The sequence below is a fragment of the Drosophila bipectinata genome, chromosome 4 (genome assembly GCF_030179905.1).
Source record: "Drosophila bipectinata strain 14024-0381.07 chromosome 4, DbipHiC1v2, whole genome shotgun sequence".
NCBI lineage: Eukaryota > Metazoa > Arthropoda > Insecta > Diptera > Drosophilidae > Drosophila > Drosophila bipectinata.
In genome coordinates, this window is record NC_091740.1 from 8,730,522 (window position 1) to 8,753,125 (window position 22,604).

The window sequence follows — 22,604 nt, forward strand, 5'->3', positions numbered from 1 at the left end:
GGACATATAATAATTCTCACGAATTTTTGAGACGTATGCCTGAGAAGGGAATTGCAACAGAATTGGATGATGAGTGTGATGATGAAGAAGCCATGGAGCTAAATGATGAAGGTCTATCATACCGGTAAGGGCTGTGATTTTGAAGGTGGTGATGGAGATACCACAGATCAAGCCGGTGAGGGCTGTGATTTTGAAAAAGAATGAAATTTTTTAACATGATCGGTGAATTGTTATTTGGCCGGCTTATGAATCAAACTGCGAGCTATTTATTATGGCCGGTTTGCCTAGTGGTCGGCACCCCAATACATTAATATAATTTTAACGCATTAGTATTTGTAACGAATAGCAGAAAGTAGGCTGTGAGCATGACGTTTCATACATTTATACGGTGTGTGCGTGGCAGAGCTCGGGCAGAGAAATTTCCTATGTGTTTCCTAATTTCCTAAGTGTAAAACCATCTTAAACTTTATTTTGTATCGTAGCTTGCAAATAACTGTTAACCGTTTTTTCCTTACGCTCTGTTCGCGAGAACAACTGAAAAAAAGCATGCCGTATCGGTTTCTCTCTGAGCAGCAGACTTTGTTTCTTTTTGTTTCGATTTTCTGTTAAACGCATTACGATGAGCCGATCATGAAACTTTCGTTTACCGAACATCGCTCAATGAGAGATTCGAGTGACGCTCGCGCAGAGAGACTCATTAAAAGACCGATTGACTGAAAAAGTCAGCGAAAAAGTCTTTTCAATAATTTGTCTTCGTTTCGTTGCACAGTGGTACGTTGTGTTCTATGCCACGCCATTTGCACGAATAAACTTCTTAAAATTTTAAACGTGCATTTGTCAAATTTTAATGTCAAAATTAATATATTGATTATTTTAATTAAAAAATGAATAGTTTTTTTTTTTCATTCATTTATTTTGAGTTAAGCTTAACAACTAATAAAGAATTTAAGTTTTTGGAACCTAGTGAACGTCGTTCGCTTAAAATAAAATGTAATATAAAATGTAATATAAAAAATTGATGCACTTTTTTATTAATTTGTCTTCCTATTTTTAATAAATTTGAAAGGTCAATGTTTACACGCGAGATTCACAAAGCCAATTGACGCGTTGAACCCACGAAACTTCACATACACATATACATGCACAAAAGACTTTTTGAATCGTCGATCGCGAGCAAACGGTCCGAGAATGAGCAGAGCAAACGAAAACAGAAAAAACTTTTCTTCGGCTGATCCCGAGCAAAATTTGTTTACGAGCAATTTAATCGGTTGCTCTCAGACTTTTTGCTCAAAGTCTCAGTGACGAACACTTATTTTGAGACCGCACGAATCGGTTAACAGTTATTTGAGGTGTGCGTTTTTTCCTTAGACTTCTTCTGAGGAAATTTGCTTGGAACAGCAGAATTTTAGTGCGGAGATCCAGCTTTGCTGTCGGGGGGTGTCTTTTAGGAACAGGACGGAAAGCAGCATGTTGGACCAAAGCTTCACGGATTTTCCGGGTAAGAATACCAATGGCATCATCAATATCCTCTATTGATTTCAATTCCATGTTAAGGTTTATGCTCCTGTCAAGTGTTGATTGAAAAGCCTTGAAACCATGGACGCTACGAGGAGGAAAAAGAGGCCAATTGATAACTGAAGGGGCATCCGGAAGAGCCAAAGGAGCACACCCAAGGGCTGCCTCAATAAGCATAGGGAGGTGGTCTGAGTAAAGCCCATCCATCGATGAGATACGGATGTGTTTTGGAGAAAAACCAGAATATATCCCAAAATCCAAATTAGATGGATTAGATTTCCGGCTAAAAGGAAAATGGGTAGCTGATCCTGTGGCAAGAACATTGTATCTGGCTCTAGAATGTATGGCTTCGGCTAATAATTTGCCCCTGCAACAACCACGAGCACTGCCCCACATCTGGTCCTTGGCATTCCAATCACCCGCCAATATAAAGCGCAAGGAGCTTGGTGGGCAGAGCGCATCTATACGCCTGAGGAGCTGGGTAAATTCACCATCTAATAGACGGTGGACAATAAATGGATGACACAACAACATTGTTAATCAAGACAGGACAGGCTTGATATGATTCAAACTCCTCAGGGCTAAGGACAGAGTGTGACAGTCCATGGCGGACAAGAGTTGCAGCTCCGCCCTTACGATGGTTTACCGGGTTTCTGGCCAAATATGAATGGTATCCATCAATAGTGAGGGATCCGACTTTGGACTCACATATAAGCATGACATCTATATTGTAATTGGCTAAAAATTCCTTCAAATCAACCAGCTTGTTGGAAACGCCGCCCGCATTCCAGAAGCAAATTTTTAGCAGCTTTGGATTTTTTGGATTTTTTCCTTGGCACTGCTGAAAGGGAGGATGGAAGGAAGAACTAATCATAATAAACATCATTAGCGTTTAATAGTTGGACAAGTGAATCCTCCTCGTCGACAGATGCCATCTCAACCGAGTGACAAATGCTTTGTAATTTTGTATTATTAATAGACAGCTCTGTTATGTCAAAAGCTGCAGTAATTTTATTTATAGATTCAAGTAATTTAATAAATGACTTCCCAAGCTCCTCAACTTTAAGCAAAACTTTTTTATTTATCTGGTTCCCTTCCAGGATAAACTGCCTCGGTTGATCCTCAACAGCCAACAGCCTTTGCTGCCAATGATCGAGCTGCTCCTGATACGATTTGGATTTGGGTGGCAACATCTCATGCTGACGCTGCCGTTGCCTAGAATTGTCCTCTATTCTTATTTTATTAGTATTATTAGTATTATTATGATTGTGCTCCATCCGAAGCCTTGCCTGAAATCTAGCCAGGTGGGATTCGGCCAGATTTTTAAGTTTCTTCTTATCCTGGCTGCGAAAAGGATTGGAATGCTGCCTTTTGCTAACACGGTCATAACCAGGAGACTTGGACAAAGGGGTTTGGCCTTTCCTCTTTCCCAAAACCGAGCGCTGATTTTGGTTTCGCCTATTGGTTAATTGGGAGTTTATGTTGCTGTTCCTATTCCTGTAGCCAAAACTATCACCCAAGTGCTGCGCCGATTGCTCAGAGGCCTTCAGGATGGCAAAACGATTTTGACTGGGTTTTTGAATTGGGCGATTATGCTTTGGAGTATGACGAGCTGGTGGCCGTTTGTGGGGACGACGTATACCAGCCTCCTTGCGCTGATGAGTGTCAAAGTGACCATTTTTGTAATCCTGATATGCAGGACAGCCCCTGTAGGAGGACACATGGCGTCCGCCACAGTTGCAGCACAAGGCAGGACGAAAGCGGGGTTTTTGGCAGGCCGTGGTAGGATGACGGCCCGCACATTTCAAACAATTAAAGGGCCTCCTACACGAACCCTTAAGATGTCCAAAACCTTGACATCTGTGGCACTGTAGGATTACCCAAGGTGGATTGGAATAATCCAAGGCTCTCGGTGATCGGGGCGTTAAAGGGGGGACAACATTAGACTTTCTCCGCTCCTCGCTGTAGAGCCTTTTCGCAAAGTTGCTCTTGAAAGACGGGGTCCTTAAGGCTGAGGACTTGTTAGAGCCTAAAGGCGGAAAATTCTCCTCATAGGATTTCGCATATATGTTTGATTTCTGTTGTTGTTGCCTATGCTGCTGCTGCTGCTGTTGCCTTTTAGTCCTGATACGCTCAATCTCACCAAGCGAATTTGGCGATGTATGGACCAGGGCTTTGGCTTTAAAAAACAAAGGACCTTGGTCTACCGAACTGGCTGCACTGGAAGCTTTCAGGTTTATACTTGGTTTGAGAGAGGGGCGTATCGGAGGTAGGGGCGTGGCAGGTTTAGTAATGGCAAAATTTTTCAAGTCAGAGAAAAAGTTTTTAAGGACCTGCACCGACTGTATTTTGACAGAGGAGGAAGGGCCCTGTTTATCATTTCCTATTTCCAGAGCAGCTGGAGTTAGATCCCCTTGGGCAAAGGATTTGGGTCCAAGTTCATGGGCTTTGGCTTTGTCAGCGGAAGTTGTTCCATTTTCTAAATTTACATTACATGAAGAAACAACAAATGGTTCAAAAGGCACTTTTGTTTTAGGACAACAGATAGCGCCCTGTCCAGGCGCTGCTAATGTTAATGCACATACTGGATTGCGAATGGGGGGACTGTTAATTGAGTTAACATTTTTATGTGTGTTAATGTCTTTTGGGGTAACAATAGAGGTGTGGCAAGGGGGGCTGCAGTTAATTTGCTTGTTACATTTAACAAGGGACTCCTCCAGGAGGACCCTTTTTTCCGTGCTAAAAAGCACAGTCGGAGATGAGGAAAGATTTCGTTTATTATTATGTCTGTTATCTTTGCCACTGTTAATGGCAGGTGTCAATTTCTCATTCGAAGAGATCAGAGTATGTTCTTCATCGTTGGTGTGTGTGCGTTTGTCTCCTCTTTTAATATCTGTCTCCGTACAGGTGTGTGGGTGAGTGGGGAAAAAACGGCTTGCGCTTGCGCAGTTATTTGTATTCCTATTTTCATATGTATGACCTGGTATTGGTTGGAGCCCAAAATGCACGCTATGAGGAGGGGCATTAACCTCCTGGGCAGAAGAGCAGGGGCTCTTTGGCAAATTTCCCATGGAAATAATTGGGGAATTTTTTGGAAGAACATCGTTTGATAGGTATGTTTCCGCCACCGAGGAGGGAAGTGAGGGTGATTTATTAAATTTAGATTCATACTCACAGCGGTGAGGTGAGGAAACACCCGGTAGAATTAAGGAAATTGGGGATGAAATATCGAAAATTATCTCGTCGTCCGATTCAAAAAAGGTATCCATTATAAAAAACTTTTTTCCTTCCTTCCCCTTCTTGTCCAGTTACTTGTCCAGCTCCTGTATGCCGCTATTCCGCACTCCTTCGTGTGTGTGTGTGTTTCTCCAGATTTTGATTAAAATTTCCGGTACCACCAAAATAATAAATTAACACTTTTTTTTTGTTTTAATTTTGATTTTTTAATTTAATTGATTGTTTTATTGGCTTTTGATTTTGTCTTTAATCGTTTGTTCTATTGGCTTTTGAGTTTTGCAATTGGTTTTACAATTTTAGTTTCACAATTTAGTTGGCTTTTAACTTTTCACAAAAACAGTTTACATGGATTTACATGGGTTTTACTTTTGGTTTTACTTTAGTTTACATGGATTTGGTTCAGTTCTGTTTAATTAGATTTTTAGATTTTTACTAGGTTTTGGGATTTTGGGACGACCGCCGCCAACGGTCACAATTGCAGAGTGAGTGGTGAGCATCCGGAGTATTACCCCAGAGGGCAACTTTTGTTCCGAATACTCACCACTTTACATGGCGGGAAAAAGCGACATCGATAAACATGGCGGGAAAAAAGAATTCTTTGGGACGGCAGGGCATCGATAACAGGGTTGCAGCAAAAACATCAGAAGTCTTATACAGTGACAAGGGCTGCAGCGTCACATCGGCGGGAATTATGTTGAAGCGCAGCAAGACATCAGCGGTGGTAAAACGGAGCTGGAGCAGGACGACGGGGGCATTTTGGATAAATTGCCGGGCAATTCATGCCAATCCTTGGCATATGGCAAATCCGATAGCATCATCCATGGCAACTGGTAACATCGTGACGTGGATGGGTGGCAACGCTCTCAGGAACATGGAAGAGAATTGCCATAATTTAGTAAAAGGTAAAATTTACAATAATTGACAATAAGTACGACGAAAACATTTATCAGAAAACAAGGACATAGTCAAAAAGGAAAAACATTAACTATGGCCAAAATCATCATCAAATGGGGATTCTCATCATGGAAATATTCCTTCCTTTTATTATCAGGTGTGCGTTTTTTCCTTAGACTTCTTCTGAGGAAATTTGCTTGGAACAGCAGAATTTTAGTGCGGAGATCCAGCTTTGCTGTCGGGGGGTGTCTTTTAGGAACAGGACGGAAAGCAGCATGTTGGACCAAAGCTTCACGGATTTTCCGGGTAAGAATACCAATGGCATCATCAATATCCTCTATTGATTTCAATTCCATGTTAAGGTTTATGCTCCTGTCAAGTGTTGATTGAAAAGCCTTGAAACCATGGACGCTACGAGGAGGAAAAAGAGGCCAATTGATAACTGAAGGGGCATCCGGAAGAGCCAAAGGAGCACACCCAAGGGCTGCCTCAATAAGCATAGGGAGGTGGTCTGAGTAAAGCCCATCCATCGATGAGATACGGATGTGTTTTGGAGAAAAACCAGAATATATCCCAAAATCCAAATTAGATGGATTAGATTTCCGGCTAAAAGGAAAATGGGTAGCTGATCCTGTGGCAAGAACATTGTATCTGGCTCTAGAATGTATGGCTTCGGCTAATAATTTGCCCCTGCAACAACCACGAGCACTGCCCCACATCTGGTCCTTGGCATTCCAATCACCCGCCAATATAAAGCGCAAGGAGCTTGGTGGGCAGAGCGCATCTATACGCCTGAGGAGCTGGGTAAATTCACCGACTGCCCATCTAATAGACGGTGGACAATAAATGGATGACACAACAACATTGTTAATCAAGACAGGACAGGCTTGATATGATTCAAACTCCTCAGGGCTAAGGACAGAGTGTGACAGTCCATGGCGGACAAGAGTTGCAGCTCCGCCCTTACGATGGTTTACCGGGTTTCTGGCCAAATATGAATGGTATCCATCAATAGTGAGAGATCCGACTTTGGACTCACATATAAGCATGACATCTATATTGTAATTGGCTAAAAATTCCTTCAAATCAACCAGCTTGTTGGAAACGCCGCCCGCATTCCAGAAGCAAATTTTTAGCAGCTTTGGATTTTTTGGATTTTTTCCTTGGCACTGCTGAAAGGGAGGATGGAAGGAAGAACTAATCATAATAAACATCATTAGCGTTTAATAGTTGGACAAGTGAATCCTCCTCGTCGACAGATGCCATCTCAACCGAGTGACAAATGCTTTGTAATTTTGTATTATTAATAGACAGCTCTGTTATGTCAAAAGCTGCAGTAATTTTATTTATAGATTCAAGTAATTTAATAAATGACTTCCCAAGCTCCTCAACTTTAAGCAAAACTTTTTTATTTATCTGGTTCCCTTCCAGGATAAACTGCCTCTGTTGATCCTCAACAGCCAACAGCCTTTGCTGCCAATGATCGAGCTGCTCCTGATACGATTTGGATTTGGGTGGCAACATCTCATGCTGACGCTGCCGTTGCCTAGAATTGTCCTCTATTCTTATTTTATTAGTATTATTAGTATTATTATGATTGTGCTCCATCCGAAGCCTTGCCTGAAATCTAGCCAGGTGGGATTCGGCCAGATTTTTAAGTTTCTTCTTATCCTGGCTGCGAAAAGGATTGGAATGCTGCCTTTTGCTAACACGGTCATAACCAGGAGACTTGGACAAAGGGGTTTGGCCTTTCCTCTTTCCCAAAACCGAGCGCTGATTTTGGTTTCGCCTATTGGTTAATTGGGAGTTTATGTTGCTGTTCCTATTCCTGTAGCCAAAACTATCACCCAAGTGCTGCGCCGATTGCTCAGAGGCCTTCAGGATGGCAAAACGATTTTGACTGGGTTTTTGAATTGGGCGATTATGCTTTGGAGTATGACGAGCTGGTGGCCGTTTGTGGGGACGACGTATACCAGCCTCCTTGCGCTGATGAGTGTCAAAGTGACCATTTTTGTAATCCTGATATGCAGGACAGCCCCTGTAGGAGGACACATGGCGTCCGCCACAGTTGCAGCACAAGGCAGGACGAAAGCGGGGTTTTTGGCAGGCCGTGGTAGGATGACGGCCCGCACATTTTAAACAATTAAAGGGCCTCCTACACGAACCCTTAAGATGTCCAAAACCTTGACATCTGTGGCATTGTAGGATTACCCAAGGTGGATTGGAATAATCCAAGGCTCTCGGTGATCGGGGCGTTAAAGGGGGGACAACATTAGACTTTCTCCGCTCCTCGCTGTAGAGCCTTTTCGCAAAGTTGCTCTTGAAGGACGGGGTCCTTAAGGCTGAGGACTTGTTAGAGCCTAAAGGCGGAAAATTCTCCTCATAGGATTTCGCATATATGTTTGATTTCTGTTGTTGTTGCCTATGCTGCTGCTGCTGCTGTTGCCTTTTAGTCCTGATACGCTCAATCTCACCAAGCGAATTTGGCGATGTATGGACCAGGGCTTTGGCTTTAAAAAACAAAGGACCTTGGTCTACCGAACTGGCTGCACTGGAAGCTTTCAGGTTTATACTTGGTTTGAGAGAGGGGCGTATCGGAGGTAGGGGCGTGGCAGGTTTAGTAATGGCAAAATTTTTCAAGTCAGAGAAAAAGTTTTTAAGGACCTGCACCGACTGTATTTTGACAGAGGAGGAAGGGCCCTGTTTATCATTTCCTATTTCCAGAGCAGCTGGAGTTAGATCCCCTTGGGCAAAGGATTTGGGTCCAAGTTCATGGGCTTTGCCTTTGTCAGCGGAAGTTGTTCCATTTTCTAAATTTACATTACATGAAGAAACAACAAATGGTTCAAAAGGCACTTTTGTTTTAGGACAACAGATAGCGCCCTGTCCAGGCGCTGCTAATGTTAATGCACATACTGGATTGCGAATGGGGGGACTGTTAATTGAGTTAACATTTTTATGTGTGTTAATGTCTTTTGGGGTAACAATAGAGGTGTGGCAAGGGGGGCTGCAGTTAATTTGCTTGTTACATTTAACAAGGGACTCCTCCAGGAGGACCCTTTTTTCCGTGCTAAAAAGCACAGTCGGAGATGAGGAAAGATTTCGTTTATTATTATGTCTGTTATCTTTGCCACTGTTAATGGCAGGTGTCAATTTCTCATTCGAAGAGATCAGAGTATGTTCTTCATCGTTGGTGTGTGTGCGTTTGTCTCCTCTTTTAATATCTGTCTCCGTACAGGTGTGTGGGTGAGTGGGGAAAAAACGGCTTGCGCTTGCGCAGTTATTTGTATTCCTATTTTCATATGTATGACCTGGTATTGGTTGGAGCCCAAAATGCACGCTATGAGGAGGGGCATTAACCTCCTGGGCAGAAGAGCAGGGGCTCTTTGGCAAATTTCCCATGGAAATAATTGGGGAATTTTTTGGAAGAACATCGTTTGATAGGTATGTTTCCGCCACCGAGGAGGGAAGTGAGGGTGATTTATTAAATTTAGATTCATACTCACAGCGGTGAGGTGAGGAAACACCCGGTAGAATTAAGGAAATTGGGGATGAAATATCGAAAATTATCTCGTCGTCCGATTCAAAAAAGGTATCCATTATAAAAAACTTTTTTCCTTCCTTCTCCTTCTTGTCCAGTTACTTGTCCAGCTCCTGTATGCCGCTATTCCGCACTCCTTCGTGTGTGTGTGTGTTTCTCCAGATTTTGATTAAAATTTCCGGTACCACCAAAATAATAAATTAACACTTTTTTTTTGTTTTAATTTTGATTTTTTAATTTAATTGATTGTTTTATTGGCTTTTGATTTTGTCTTTAATCGTTTGTTCTATTGGCTTTTGAGTTTTGCAATTGGTTTTACAATTTTAGTTTCACAATTTAGTTGGCTTTTAACTTTTCACAAAAACAGTTTACATGGATTTACATGGGTTTTACTTTTGGTTTTACTTTAGTTTACATGGATTTGGTTCAGTTCTGTTTAATTAGATTTTTAGATTTTTACTAGGTTTTGGGATTTTGGGACGACCGCCGCCAACGGTCACAATTGCAGAGTGAGTGGTGAGCATCCGGAGTATTACCCCAGAGGGCAACTTTTGTTCCGAATACTCACCACTTTACATGGCGGGAAAAAGCGACATCGATAAACATGGCGGGAAAAAAGAATTCTTTGGGACGGCAGGGCATCGATAACAGGGTTGCAGCAAAAACATCAGAAGTCTTATACAGTGACAAGGGCTGCAGCGTCACATCGGCGGGAATTATGTTGAAGCGCAGCAAGACATCAGCGGTGGTAAAACGGAGCTGGAGCAGGACGACGGGGGCATTTTGGATAAATTGCCGGGCAATTCATGCCAATCCTTGGCATATGGCAAATCCGATAGCATCATCCATGGCAACTGGTAACATCGTGACGTGGATGGGTGGCAACGCTCTCAGGAACATGGAAGAGAATTGCCATAATTTAGTAAAAGGTAAAATTTACAATAATTGACAATAAGTACGACGAAAACATTTATCAGAAAACAAGGACATAGTCAAAAAGGAAAAACATTAACTATGGCCAAAATCATCATCAAATGGGGATTCTCATCATGGAAATATTCCTTCCTTTTATTATCAGGTGTGCGTTTTTTCCTTAGACTTCTTCTGAGGAAATTTGCTTGGAACAGCAGAATTTTAGTGCGGAGATCCAGCTTTGCTGTCGGGGGGTGTCTTTTAGGAACAGGACGGAAAGCAGCATGTTGGACCAAAGCTTCACGGATTTTCCGGGTAAGAATACCAATGGCATCATCAATATCCTCTATTGATTTCAATTCCATGTTAAGGTTTATGCTCCTGTCAAGTGTTGATTGAAAAGCCTTGAAACCATGGACGCTACGAGGAGGAAAAAGAGGCCAATTGATAACTGAAGGGGCATCCGGAAGAGCCAAAGGAGCACACCCAAGGGCTGCCTCAATAAGCATAGGGAGGTGGTCTGAGTAAAGCCCATCCATCGATGAGATACGGATGTGTTTTGGAGAAAAACCAGAATATATCCCAAAATCCAAATTAGATGGATTAGATTTCCGGCTAAAAGGAAAATGGGTAGCTGATCCTGTGGCAAGAACATTGTATCTGGCTCTAGAATGTATGGCTTCGGCTAATAATTTGCCCCTGCAACAACCACGAGCACTGCCCCACATCTGGTCCTTGGCATTCCAATCACCCGCCAATATAAAGCGCAAGGAGCTTGGTGGGCAGAGCGCATCTATACGCCTGAGGAGCTGGGTAAATTCACCGACTGCCCATCTAATAGACGGTGGACAATAAATGGATGACACAACAACATTGTTAATGAAGACAGGACAGGCTTGATATGATTCAAACTCCTCAGGGCTAAGGACAGAGTGTGACAGTCCATGGCGGACAAGAGTTGCAGCTCCGCCCTTACGATGGTTTACCGGGTTTCTGGCCAAATATGAATGGTATCCATCAATAGTGAGAGATCCGACTTTGGACTCACATATAAGCATGACATCTATATTGTAATTGGCTAAAAATTCCTTCAAATCAACCAGCTTGTTGGAAACGCCGCCCGCATTCCAGAAGCAAATTTTTAGCAGCTTTGGATTTTTTGGATTTTTTCCTTGGCACTGCTGAAAGGGAGGATGGAAGGAAGAACTAATCATAATAAACATCATTAGCGTTTAATAGTTGGACAAGTGAATCCTCCTCGTCGACAGATGCCATCTCAACCGAGTGACAAATGCTTTGTAATTTTGTATTATTAATAGACAGCTCTGTTATGTCAAAAGCTGCAGTAATTTTATTTATAGATTCAAGTAATTTAATAAATGACTTCCCAAGCTCCTCAACTTTAAGCAAAACTTTTTTATTTATCTGGTTCCCTTCCAGGATAAACTGCCTCTGTTGATCCTCAACAGCCAACAGCCTTTGCTGCCAATGATCGAGCTGCTCCTGATACGATTTGGATTTGGGTGGCAACATCTCATGCTGACGCTGCCGTTGCCTAGAATTGTCCTCTATTCTTATTTTATTAGTATTATTAGTATTATTATGATTGTGCTCCATCCGAAGCCTTGCCTGAAATCTAGCCAGGTGGGATTCGGCCAGATTTTTAAGTTTCTTCTTATCCTGGCTGCGAAAAGGATTGGAATGCTGCCTTTTGCTAACACGGTCATAACCAGGAGACTTGGACAAAGGGGTTTGGCCTTTCCTCTTTCCCAAAACCGAGCGCTGATTTTGGTTTCGCCTATTGGTTAATTGGGAGTTTATGTTGCTGTTCCTATTCCTGTAGCCAAAACTATCACCCAAGTGCTGCGCCGATTGCTCAGAGGCCTTCAGGATGGCAAAACGATTTTGACTGGGTTTTTGAATTGGGCGATTATGCTTTGGAGTATGACGAGCTGGTGGCCGTTTGTGGGGACGACGTATACCAGCCTCCTTGCGCTGATGAGTGTCAAAGTGACCATTTTTGTAATCCTGATATGCAGGACAGCCCCTGTAGGAGGACACATGGCGTCCGCCACAGTTGCAGCACAAGGCAGGACGAAAGCGGGGTTTTTGGCAGGCCGTGGTAGGATGACGGCCCGCACATTTTAAACAATTAAAGGGCCTCCTACACGAACCCTTAAGATGTCCAAAACCTTGACATCTGTGGCATTGTAGGATTACCCAAGGTGGATTGGAATAATCCAAGGCTCTCGGTGATCGGGGCGTTAAAGGGGGGACAACATTAGACTTTCTCCGCTCCTCGCTGTAGAGCCTTTTCGCAAAGTTGCTCTTGAAGGACGGGGTCCTTAAGGCTGAGGACTTGTTAGAGCCTAAAGGCGGAAAATTCTCCTCATAGGATTTCGCATATATGTTTGATTTCTGTTGTTGTTGCCTATGCTGCTGCTGCTGCTGTTGCCTTTTAGTCCTGATACGCTCAATCTCACCAAGCGAATTTGGCGATGTATGGACCAGGGCTTTGGCTTTAAAAAACAAAGGACCTTGGTCTACCGAACTGGCTGCACTGGAAGCTTTCAGGTTTATACTTGGTTTGAGAGAGGGGCGTATCGGAGGTAGGGGCGTGGCAGGTTTAGTAATGGCAAAATTTTTCAAGTCAGAGAAAAAGTTTTTAAGGACCTGCACCGACTGTATTTTGACAGAGGAGGAAGGGCCCTGTTTATCATTTCCTATTTCCAGAGCAGCTGGAGTTAGATCCCCTTGGGCAAAGGATTTGGGTCCAAGTTCATGGGCTTTGCCTTTGTCAGCGGAAGTTGTTCCATTTTCTAAATTTACATTACATGAAGAAACAACAAATGGTTCAAAAGGCACTTTTGTTTTAGGACAACAGATAGCGCCCTGTCCAGGCGCTGCTAATGTTAATGCACATACTGGATTGCGAATGGGGGGACTGTTAATTGAGTTAACATTTTTATGTGTGTTAATGTCTTTTGGGGTAACAATAGAGGTGTGGCAAGGGGGGCTGCAGTTAATTTGCTTGTTACATTTAACAAGGGACTCCTCCAGGAGGACCCTTTTTTCCGTGCTAAAAAGCACAGTCGGAGATGAGGAAAGATTTCGTTTATTATTATGTCTGTTATCTTTGCCACTGTTAATGGCAGGTGTCAATTTCTCATTCGAAGAGATCAGAGTATGTTCTTCATCGTTGGTGTGTGTGCGTTTGTCTCCTCTTTTAATATCTGTCTCCGTACAGGTGTGTGGGTGAGTGGGGAAAAAACGGCTTGCGCTTGCGCAGTTATTTGTATTCCTATTTTCATATGTATGACCTGGTATTGGTTGGAGCCCAAAATGCACGCTATGAGGAGGGGCATTAACCTCCTGGGCAGAAGAGCAGGGGCTCTTTGGCAAATTTCCCATGGAAATAATTGGGGAATTTTTTGGAAGAACATCGTTTGATAGGTATGTTTCCGCCACCGAGGAGGGAAGTGAGGGTGATTTATTAAATTTAGATTCATACTCACAGCGGTGAGGTGAGGAAACATCCGGTAGAATTAAGGAAATTGGGGATGAAATATCGAAAATTATCTCGTCGTCCGATTCAAAAAAGGTATCCATTATAAAAAACTTTTTTCCTTCCTTCTCTTTCTTGTCCAGTTACTTGTCCAGCTCCTGTATGCCGCTATTCCGCACTCCTTCGTGTGTGTGTGTGTTTCTCCAGATTTTGATTAAAATTTCCGGTACCACCAAAATAATAAATTAACACTTTTTTTTTGTTTTAATTTTGATTTTTTAATTTAATTGATTGTTTTATTGGCTTTTGATTTTGTCTTTAATCGTTTGTTCTATTGGCTTTTGAGTTTTGCAATTGGTTTTACAATTTTAGTTTCACAATTTAGTTGGCTTTTAACTTTTCACAAAAACAGTTTACATGGATTTACATGGGTTTTACTTTTTGTTTTACTTTAGTTTACATGGATTTGGTTCAGTTCTGTTTAATTAGATTTTTAGATTTTTACTAGGTTTTGGGATTTTGGGACGACCGCCGCCAACGGTCACAATTGCAGAGTGAGTGGTGAGCATCCGGAGTATTACCCCAGAGGGCAACTTTTGTTCCGAATACTCACCACTTTACATGGCGGGAAAAAGCGACATCGATAAACATGGCGGGAAAAAAGAATTCTTTGGGACGGCAGGGCATCGATAACAGGGTTGCAGCAAAAACATCAGAAGTCTTATACAGTGACAAGGGCTGCAGCGTCACATCGGCGGGAATTATGTTGAAGCGCAGCAAGACATCAGCGGTGGTAAAACGGAGCTGGAGCAGGACGACGGGGGCATTTTGGATAAATTGCCGGGCAATTCATGCCAATCCTTGGCATATGGCAAATCCGATAGCATCATCCATGGCAACTGGTAACATCGTGACGTGGATGGGTGGCAACGCTCTCAGGAACATGGAAGAGAATTGCCATAATTTAGTAAAAGGTAAAATTTACAATAATTGACAATAAGTACGACGAAAACATTTATCAGAAAACAAGGACATAGTCAAAAAGGAAAAACATTAACTATGGCCAAAATCATCATCAAATGGGGATTCTCATCATGGAAATATTCCTTCCTTTTATTATCAGGTGTGCGTTTTTTCCTTAGACTTCTTCTGAGGAAATTTGCTTGGAACAGCAGAATTTTAGTGCGGAGATCCAGCTTTGCTGTCGGGGGGTGTCTTTTAGGAACAGGACGGAAAGCAGCATGTTGGACCAAAGCTTCACGGATTTTCCGGGTAAGAATACCAATGGCATCATCAATATCCTCTATTGATTTCAATTCCATGTTAAGGTTTATGCTCCTGTCAAGTGTTGATTGAAAAGCCTTGAAACCATGGACGCTACGAGGAGGAAAAAGAGGCCAATTGATAACTGAAGGGGCATCCGGAAGAGCCAAAGGAGCACACCCAAGGGCTGCCTCAATAAGCATAGGGAGGTGGTCTGAGTAAAGCCCATCCATCGATGAGATACGGATGTGTTTTGGAGAAAAACCAGAATATATCCCAAAATCCAAATTAGATGGATTAGATTTCCGGCTAAAAGGAAAATGGGTAGCTGATCCTGTGGCAAGAACATTGTATCTGGCTCTAGAATGTATGGCTTCGGCTAATAATTTGCCCCTGCAACAACCACGAGCACTGCCCCACATCTGGTCCTTGGCATTCCAATCACCCGCCAATATAAAGCGCAAGGAGCTTGGTGGGCAGAGCGCATCTATACGCCTGAGGAGCTGGGTAAATTCACCGACTGCCCATCTAATAGACGGTGGACAATAAATGGATGACACAACAACATTGTTAATCAAGACAGGACAGGCTTGATATGATTCAAACTCCTCAGGGCTAAGGACAGAGTGTGACAGTCCATGGCGGACAAGAGTTGCAGCTCCGCCCTTACGATGGTTTACCGGGTTTCTGGCCAAATATGAATGGTATCCATCAATAGTGAGAGATCCAACTTTGGACTCACATATAAGCATGACATCTATATTGTAATTGGCTAAAAATTCCTTGAAATCAACCAGCTTGTTGGAAACGCCGCCCGCATTCCAGAAGCAAATTTTTAGCAGCTTTGGATTTTTTGGATTTTTTCCTTGGCACTGCTGAAAGGGAGGATGGAAGGAAGAACTAATCATAATAAACATCATTAGCGTTTAATAGTTGGACAAGTGAATCCTCCTCGTCGACAGATGCCATCTCAACCGAGTGACAAATGCTTTGTAATTTTGTATTATTAATAGACAGCTCTGTTATGTCAAAAGCTGCAGTAATTTTATTTATAGATTCAAGTAATTTAATAAATGACTTCCCAAGCTCCTCAACTTTAAGCAAAACTTTTTTATTTATCTGGTTCCCTTCCAGGATAAACTGCCTCGGTTGATCCTCAACAGCCAACAGCCTTTGCTGCCAATGATCGAGCTGCTCCTGATACGATTTGGATTTGGGTGGCAACATCTCATGCTGACGCTGCCGTTGCCTAGAATTGTCCTCTATTCTTATTTTATTAGTATTATTAGTATTATTATGATTGTGCTCCATCCGAAGCCTTGCCTGAAATCTAGCCAGGTGGGATTCGGCCAGATTTTTAAGTTTCTTCTTATCCTGGCTGCGAAAAGGATTGGAATGCTGCCTTTTGCTAACACGGTCATAACCAGGAGACTTGGACAAAGGGGTTTGGCCTTTCCTCTTTCCCAAAACCGAGCGCTGATTTTGGTTTCGCCTATTGGTTAATTGGGAGTTTATGTTGCTGTTCCTATTCCTGTAGCCAAAACTATCACCCAAGTGCTGCGCCGATTGCTCAGAGGCCTTCAGGATGGCAAAACGATTTTGACTGGGTTTTTGAATTGGGCGATTATGCTTTGGAGTATGACGAGCTGGTGGCCGTTTGTGGGGACGACGTATACCAGCCTCCTTGCGCTGATGAGTGTCAAAGTGACCATTTTTGTAATCCTGATATGCAGGACAGCCCCTGTAGGAGGACACATGGCGTCCGCCACAGTTGCAGCACAAGGCAGGACGAAAGCGGGGTTTTTGGCAGGCCGTGGTAGGATGACGGCCCGCACATTTCAAACAATTAAAGGGCCTCCTACACGAACCCTTAAGATGTCCAAAACCTTGACATCTGTGGCACTGTAGGATTACCCAAGGTGGAATGGAATAATCCAAGGCTCTCGGTGATCGGGGCGTTAAAGGGGGGACAACATTAGACTTTCTCCGCTCCTCGCTGTAGAGCCTTTTCGCAAAGTTGCTCTTGAAGGACGGGGTCCTTAAGGCTGAGGACTTGTTAGAGCCTAAAGGCGGAAAATTCTCCTCATAGGATTTCGCATATATGTTTGATTTCTGTTGCTGTTGCCTATGCTGCTGCTGCTGCTGTTGCCTTTTAGTCCTGATACGCTCAATCTCACCAAGCGAATTTGGCGATGTATGGACCAGGGCTTTGGCTTTAAAAAACAAAGGACCTTGGTCTACCGAACTGGCTGCACTGGAAGCTTTCAGGTTTATACTTGGTTTGAGAGAGGGGCGTATCGGAGGTAGGGGCGTGGCAGGTTTAGTAATGGCAAAATTTTTCAAGTCAGAGAAAAAGTTTTTAAGGACCTGCACCGACTGTATTTTGACAGAGGAGGAAGGGCCCTGTTTATCATTTCCTATTTCCAGAGCAGCTGGAGTTAGATCCCCTTGGGCAAAGGATTTGGGTCCAAGTTCATGGGCTTTGGCTTTGTCAGCGGAAGTTGTTCCATTTTCTAAATTTACATTACATGAAGAAACAACAAATGGTTCAAAAGGCACTTTTGTTTTAGGACAACAGATAGCGCCCTGTCCAGGCGCTGCTAATGTTAATGCACATACTGGATTGCGAATGGGGGGACTGTTAATTGAGTTAACATTTTTATGTGTGTTAATGTCTTTTGGGGTAACAATAGAGGTGTGGCAAGGGGGGCTGCAGTTAATTTGCTTGTTACATTTAACAAGGGACTCCTCCAGGAGGACCCTTTTTTCCGTGCTAAAAAGCACAGTCGGAGATGAGAAAAGATTTCGTTTATTATTATGTCTGTTATCTTTGCCACTGTTAATGGCAGGTGTCAATTTCTCATTCGAAGAGATCAGAGTATGTTCTTCATCGTTGGTGTGTGTGCGTTTGTCTCCTCTTTTAATATCTGTCTCCGTACAGGTGTGTGGGTGAGTGGGGAAAAAACGGCTTGCGCTTGCGCAGTTATTTGTATTCCTATTTTCATATGTATGACCTGGTATTGGTTGGAGCCCAAAATGCACGCTATGAGGAGGGGCATTAACCTCCTGGGCAGAAGAGCAGGGGCTCTTTGGCAAATTTCCCATGGAAATAATTGGGGAATTTTTTGGAAGAACATCGTTTGATAGGTATGTTTCCGCCACCGAGGAGGGAAGTGAGGGTGATTTATTAAATTTAGATTCATACTCACAGCGGTGAGGTGAGGAAACATCCGGTAGAATTAAGGAAATTGGGGATGAAATATCGAAAATTATCTCGTCGTCCGATTCAAAAAAGGTATCCATTATAAAAAACTTTTTTCCTTCCTTCTCTTTCTTGTCCAGTTACTTGTCCAGCTCCTGTATGCCGCTATTCCGCACTCCTTCGTGTGTGTGTGTGTTTCTCCAGATTTTGATTAAAATTTCCGGTACCACCAAAATAATAAATTAACACTTTTTTTTTGTTTTAATTTTGATTTTTTAATTTAATTGATTGTTTTATTGGCTTTTGATTTTGTCTTTAATCGTTTGTTCTATTGGCTTTTGAGTTTTGCAATTGGTTTTACAATTTTAGTTTCACAATTTAGTTGGCTTTTAACTTTTCACAAAAACAGTTTACATGGATTTACATGGGTTTTACTTTTGGTTTTACTTTAGTTTACATGGATTTGGTTCAGTTCTGTTTAATTAGATTTTTAGATTTTTACTAGGTTTTGGGATTTTGGGACGACCGCCGCCAACGGTCACAATTGCAGAGTGAGTGGTGAGCATCCGGAGTATTACCCCAGAGGGCAACTTTTGTTCCGAATACTCACCACTTTACATGGCGGGAAAAAGCGACATCGATAAACATGGCGGGAAAAAAGAATTCTTTGGGACGGCAGGGCATCGATAACAGGGTTGCAGCAAAAACATCAGAAGTCTTATACAGTGACAAGGGCTGCAGCGTCACATCGGCGGGAATTATGTTGAAGCGCAGCAAGACATCAGCGGTGGTAAAACGGAGCTGGAGCAGGACGACGGGGGCATTTTGGATAAATTGCTGGGCAATTCATGCCAATCCTTGGCATATGGCAAATCCGATAGCATCATCCATGGCAACTGGTAACATCGTGACGTGGATGGGTGGCAACGCTCTCAGGAACATGGAAGAGAATTGCCATAATTTAGTAAAAGGTAAAATTTACAATAATTGACAATAAGTACGACGAAAACATTTATCAGAAAACAAGGACATAGTCAAAAAGGAAAAACATTAACTATGGCCAAAATCATCATCAAATGGGGATTCTCATCATGGAAATATTCCTTCCTTTTATTATCAGGTGTGCGTTTTTTCCTTAGACTTCTTCTGAGGAAATTTGCTTGGAACAGCAGAATTTTAGTGCGGAGATCCAGCTTTGCTGTCGGGGGGTGTCTTTTAGGAACAGGACGGAAAGCAGCATGTTGGACCAAAGCTTCACGGATTTTCCGGGTAAGAATACCAATGGCATCATCAATATCCTCTATTGATTTCAATTCCATGTTAAGGTTTATGCTCCTGTCAAGTGTTGATTGAAAAGCCTTGAAACCATGGACGCTACGAGGAGGAAAAAGAGGCCAATTGATAACTGAAGGGGCATCCGGAAGAGCCAAAGGAGCACACCCAAGGGCTGCCTCAATAAGCATAGGGAGGTGGTCTGAGTAAAGCCCATCCATCGATGAGATACGGATGTGTTTTGGAGAAAAACCAGAATATATCCCAAAATCCAAATTAGATGGATTAGATTTCCGGCTAAAAGGAAAATGGGTAGCTGATCCTGTGGCAAGAACATTGTATCTGGCTCTAGAATGTATGGCTTCGGCTAATAATTTGCCCCTGCAACAACCACGAGCACTGCCCCACATCTGGTCCTTGGCATTCCAATCACCCGCCAATATAAAGCGCAAGGAGCTTGGTGGGCAGAGCGCATCTATACGCCTGAGGAGCTGGGTAAATTCACCGACTGCCCATCTAATAGACGGTGGACAATAAATGGATGACACAACAACATTGTTAATCAAGACAGGACAGGCTTGATATGATTCAAACTCCTCAGGGCTAAGGACAGAGTGTGACAGTCCATGGCGGACAAGAGTTGCAGCTCCGCCCTTACGATGGTTTACCGGGTTTCTGGCCAAATATGAATGGTATCCATCAATAGTGAGGGATCCGACTTTGGACTCACATATAAGCATGACATCTATATTGTAATTGGCTAAAAATTCCTTCAAATCAACCAGCTTGTTGGAAACGCCGCCCGCATTCCAGAAGCAAATTTTTAGCAGCTTTGGATTTTTTGGATTTTTTCCTTGGCACTGCTGAAAGGGAGGATGGAAGGAAGAACTAATCATAATAAACATCATTAGCGTTTAATAGTTGGACAAGTGAATCCTCCTCGTCGACAGATGCCATCTCAACCGAGTGACAAATGCTTTGTAATTTTGTATTATTAATAGACAGCTCTGTTATGTCAAAAGCTGCAGTAATTTTATTTATAGATTCAAGTAATTTAATAAATGACTTCCCAAGCTCCTCAACTTTAAGCAAAACTTTTTTATTTATCTGGTTCCCTTCCAGGATAAACTGCCTCGGTTGATCCTCAACAGCCAACAGCCTTTGCTGCCAATGATCGAGCTGCTCCTGATACGATTTGGATTTGGGTGGCAACATCTCATGCTGACGCTGCCGTTGCCTAGAATTGTCCTCTATTCTTATTTTATTAGTATTATTAGTATTATTATGATTGTGCTCCATCCGAAGCCTTGCCTGAAATCTAGCCAGGTGGGATTCGGCCAGATTTTTAAGTTTCTTCTTATCCTGGCTGCGAAAAGGATTGGAATGCTGCCTTTTGCTAACACGGTCATAACCAGGAGACTTGGACAAAGGGGTTTGGCCTTTCCTCTTTCCCAAAACCGAGCGCTGATTTTGGTTTCGCCTATTGGTTAATTGGGAGTTTATGTTGCTGTTCCTATTCCTGTAGCCAAAACTATCACCCAAGTGCTGCGCCGATTGCTCAGAGGCCTTCAGGATGGCAAAACGATTTTGACTGGGTTTTTGAATTGGGCGATTATGCTTTGGAGTATGACGAGCTGGTGGCCGTTTGTGGGGACGACGTATACCAGCCTCCTTGCGCTGATGAGTGTCAAAGTGACCATTTTTGTAATCCTGATATGCAGGACAGCCCCTGTAGGAGGACACATGGCGTCCGCCACAGTTGCAGCACAAGGCAGGACGAAAGCGGGGTTTTTGGCAGGCCGTGGTAGGATGACGGCCCGCACATTTCAAACAATTAAAGGGCCTCCTACACGAACCCTTAAGATGTCCAAAACCTTGACATCTGTGGCACTGTAGGATTACCTCATAGGATTCTCCTCATAGGATTTCGCATATATGTTTGATTTCTGTTGCTGTTGCCTATGCTGCTGCTGCTGCTGTTGCCTTTTAGTCCTGATACGCTCAATCTCACCAAGCGAATTTGGCGATGTATGGACCAGGGCTTTGGCTTTAAAAAACAAAGGACCTTGGTCTACCGAACTGGCTGCACTGGAAGCTTTCAGGTTTATACTTGGTTTGAGAGAGGGGCGTATCGGAGGTAGGGGCGCGGCAGGTTTAGTAATGGCAAAATTTTTCAAGTCAGAGAAAAAGTTTTTAAGGACCTGCACCGACTGTATTTTGACAGAGGAGGAAGGGCCCTGTTTATCATTTCCTATTTCCAGAGCAGCTGGAGTTAGATCCCCTTGGGCAAAGGATTTGGGTCCAAGTTCATGGGCTTTGCCTTTGTCAGCGGAAGTTGTTCCATTTTCTAAATTTACATTACATGAAGAAACAACAAATGGTTCAAAAGGCACTTTTGTTTTAGGACAACAGATAGCGCCCTGTCCAGGCGCTGCTAATGTTAATGCACATACTGGATTGCGAATGGGGGGACTGTTAATTGAGTTAACATTTTTATGTGTGTTAATGTCTTTTGGGGTAACAATAGAGGTGTGGCAAGGGGGGCTGCAGTTAATTTGCTTGTTACATTTAACAAGGGACTCCTCCAGGAGGACCCTTTTTTCCGTGCTAAAAAGCACAGTCGGAGATGAGGAAAGATTTCGTTTATTATTATGTCTGTTATCTTTGCCACTGTTAATGGCAGGTGTCAATTTCTCATTCGAAGAGATCAGAGTATGTTCTTCATCGTTGGTGTGTGTGCGTTTGTCTCCTCTTTTAATATCTGTCTCCGTACAGGTGTGTGGGTGAGTGGGGAAAAAACGGCTTGCGCTTGCGCAGTTATTTGTATTCCTATTTTCATATGTATGACCTGGTATTGGTTGGAGCCCAAAATGCACGCTATGAGGAGGGGCATTAACCTCCTGGGCAGAAGAGCAGGGGCTCTTTGGCAAATTTCCCATGGAAATAATTGGGGAATTTTTTGGAAGAACATCGTTTGATAGGTATGTTTCCGCCACCGAGGAGGGAAGTGAGGGTGATTTATTAAATTTAGATTCATACTCACAGCGGTGAGGTGAGGAAACATCCGGTAGAATTAAGGAAATTGGGGATGAAATATCGAAAATTATCTCGTCGTCCGATTCAAAAAAGGTATCCATTATAAAAAACTTTTTTCCTTCCTTCTCCTTCTTGTCCAGTTACTTGTCCAGCTCCTGTATGCCGCTATTCCGCACTCCTTCGTGTGTGTGTGTGTTTCTCCAGATTTTGATTAAAATTTCCGGTAC

General features: G+C 42.9%; 4 long non-coding RNA genes across 4 annotated transcripts; all 4 read left to right on the top strand.

Moving 5' to 3' along the window:
• Positions 1–5,102: 5,102 nt before the first annotated feature.
• On the top strand, positions 5,103–6,973 carry LOC138926879 (uncharacterized). Its single transcript, XR_011443576.1, has 3 exons — positions 5,103–5,654; positions 5,804–5,952; positions 6,009–6,973. It is a non-coding gene; the product is annotated as an uncharacterized lncRNA (long non-coding RNA).
• Positions 6,974–9,564: 2,591 nt separating this feature from the next.
• Positions 9,565–11,436, top strand: LOC138926826 (uncharacterized). The gene is made up of 3 exons (XR_011443500.1): positions 9,565–10,116; positions 10,266–10,414; positions 10,471–11,436. It is a non-coding gene; the product is annotated as an uncharacterized lncRNA (long non-coding RNA).
• A 2,601-nt stretch (positions 11,437–14,037) lies between these two features.
• Positions 14,038–15,584, top strand: LOC138926841 (uncharacterized). The gene is made up of 3 exons (XR_011443507.1): positions 14,038–14,578; positions 14,728–14,876; positions 14,933–15,584. It is a non-coding gene; the product is annotated as an uncharacterized lncRNA (long non-coding RNA).
• A 2,904-nt stretch (positions 15,585–18,488) lies between these two features.
• On the top strand, positions 18,489–20,360 carry LOC138926829 (uncharacterized). Its single transcript, XR_011443501.1, has 3 exons — positions 18,489–19,040; positions 19,190–19,338; positions 19,395–20,360. It is a non-coding gene; the product is annotated as an uncharacterized lncRNA (long non-coding RNA).
• Positions 20,361–22,604: the final 2,244 nt, after the last annotated feature.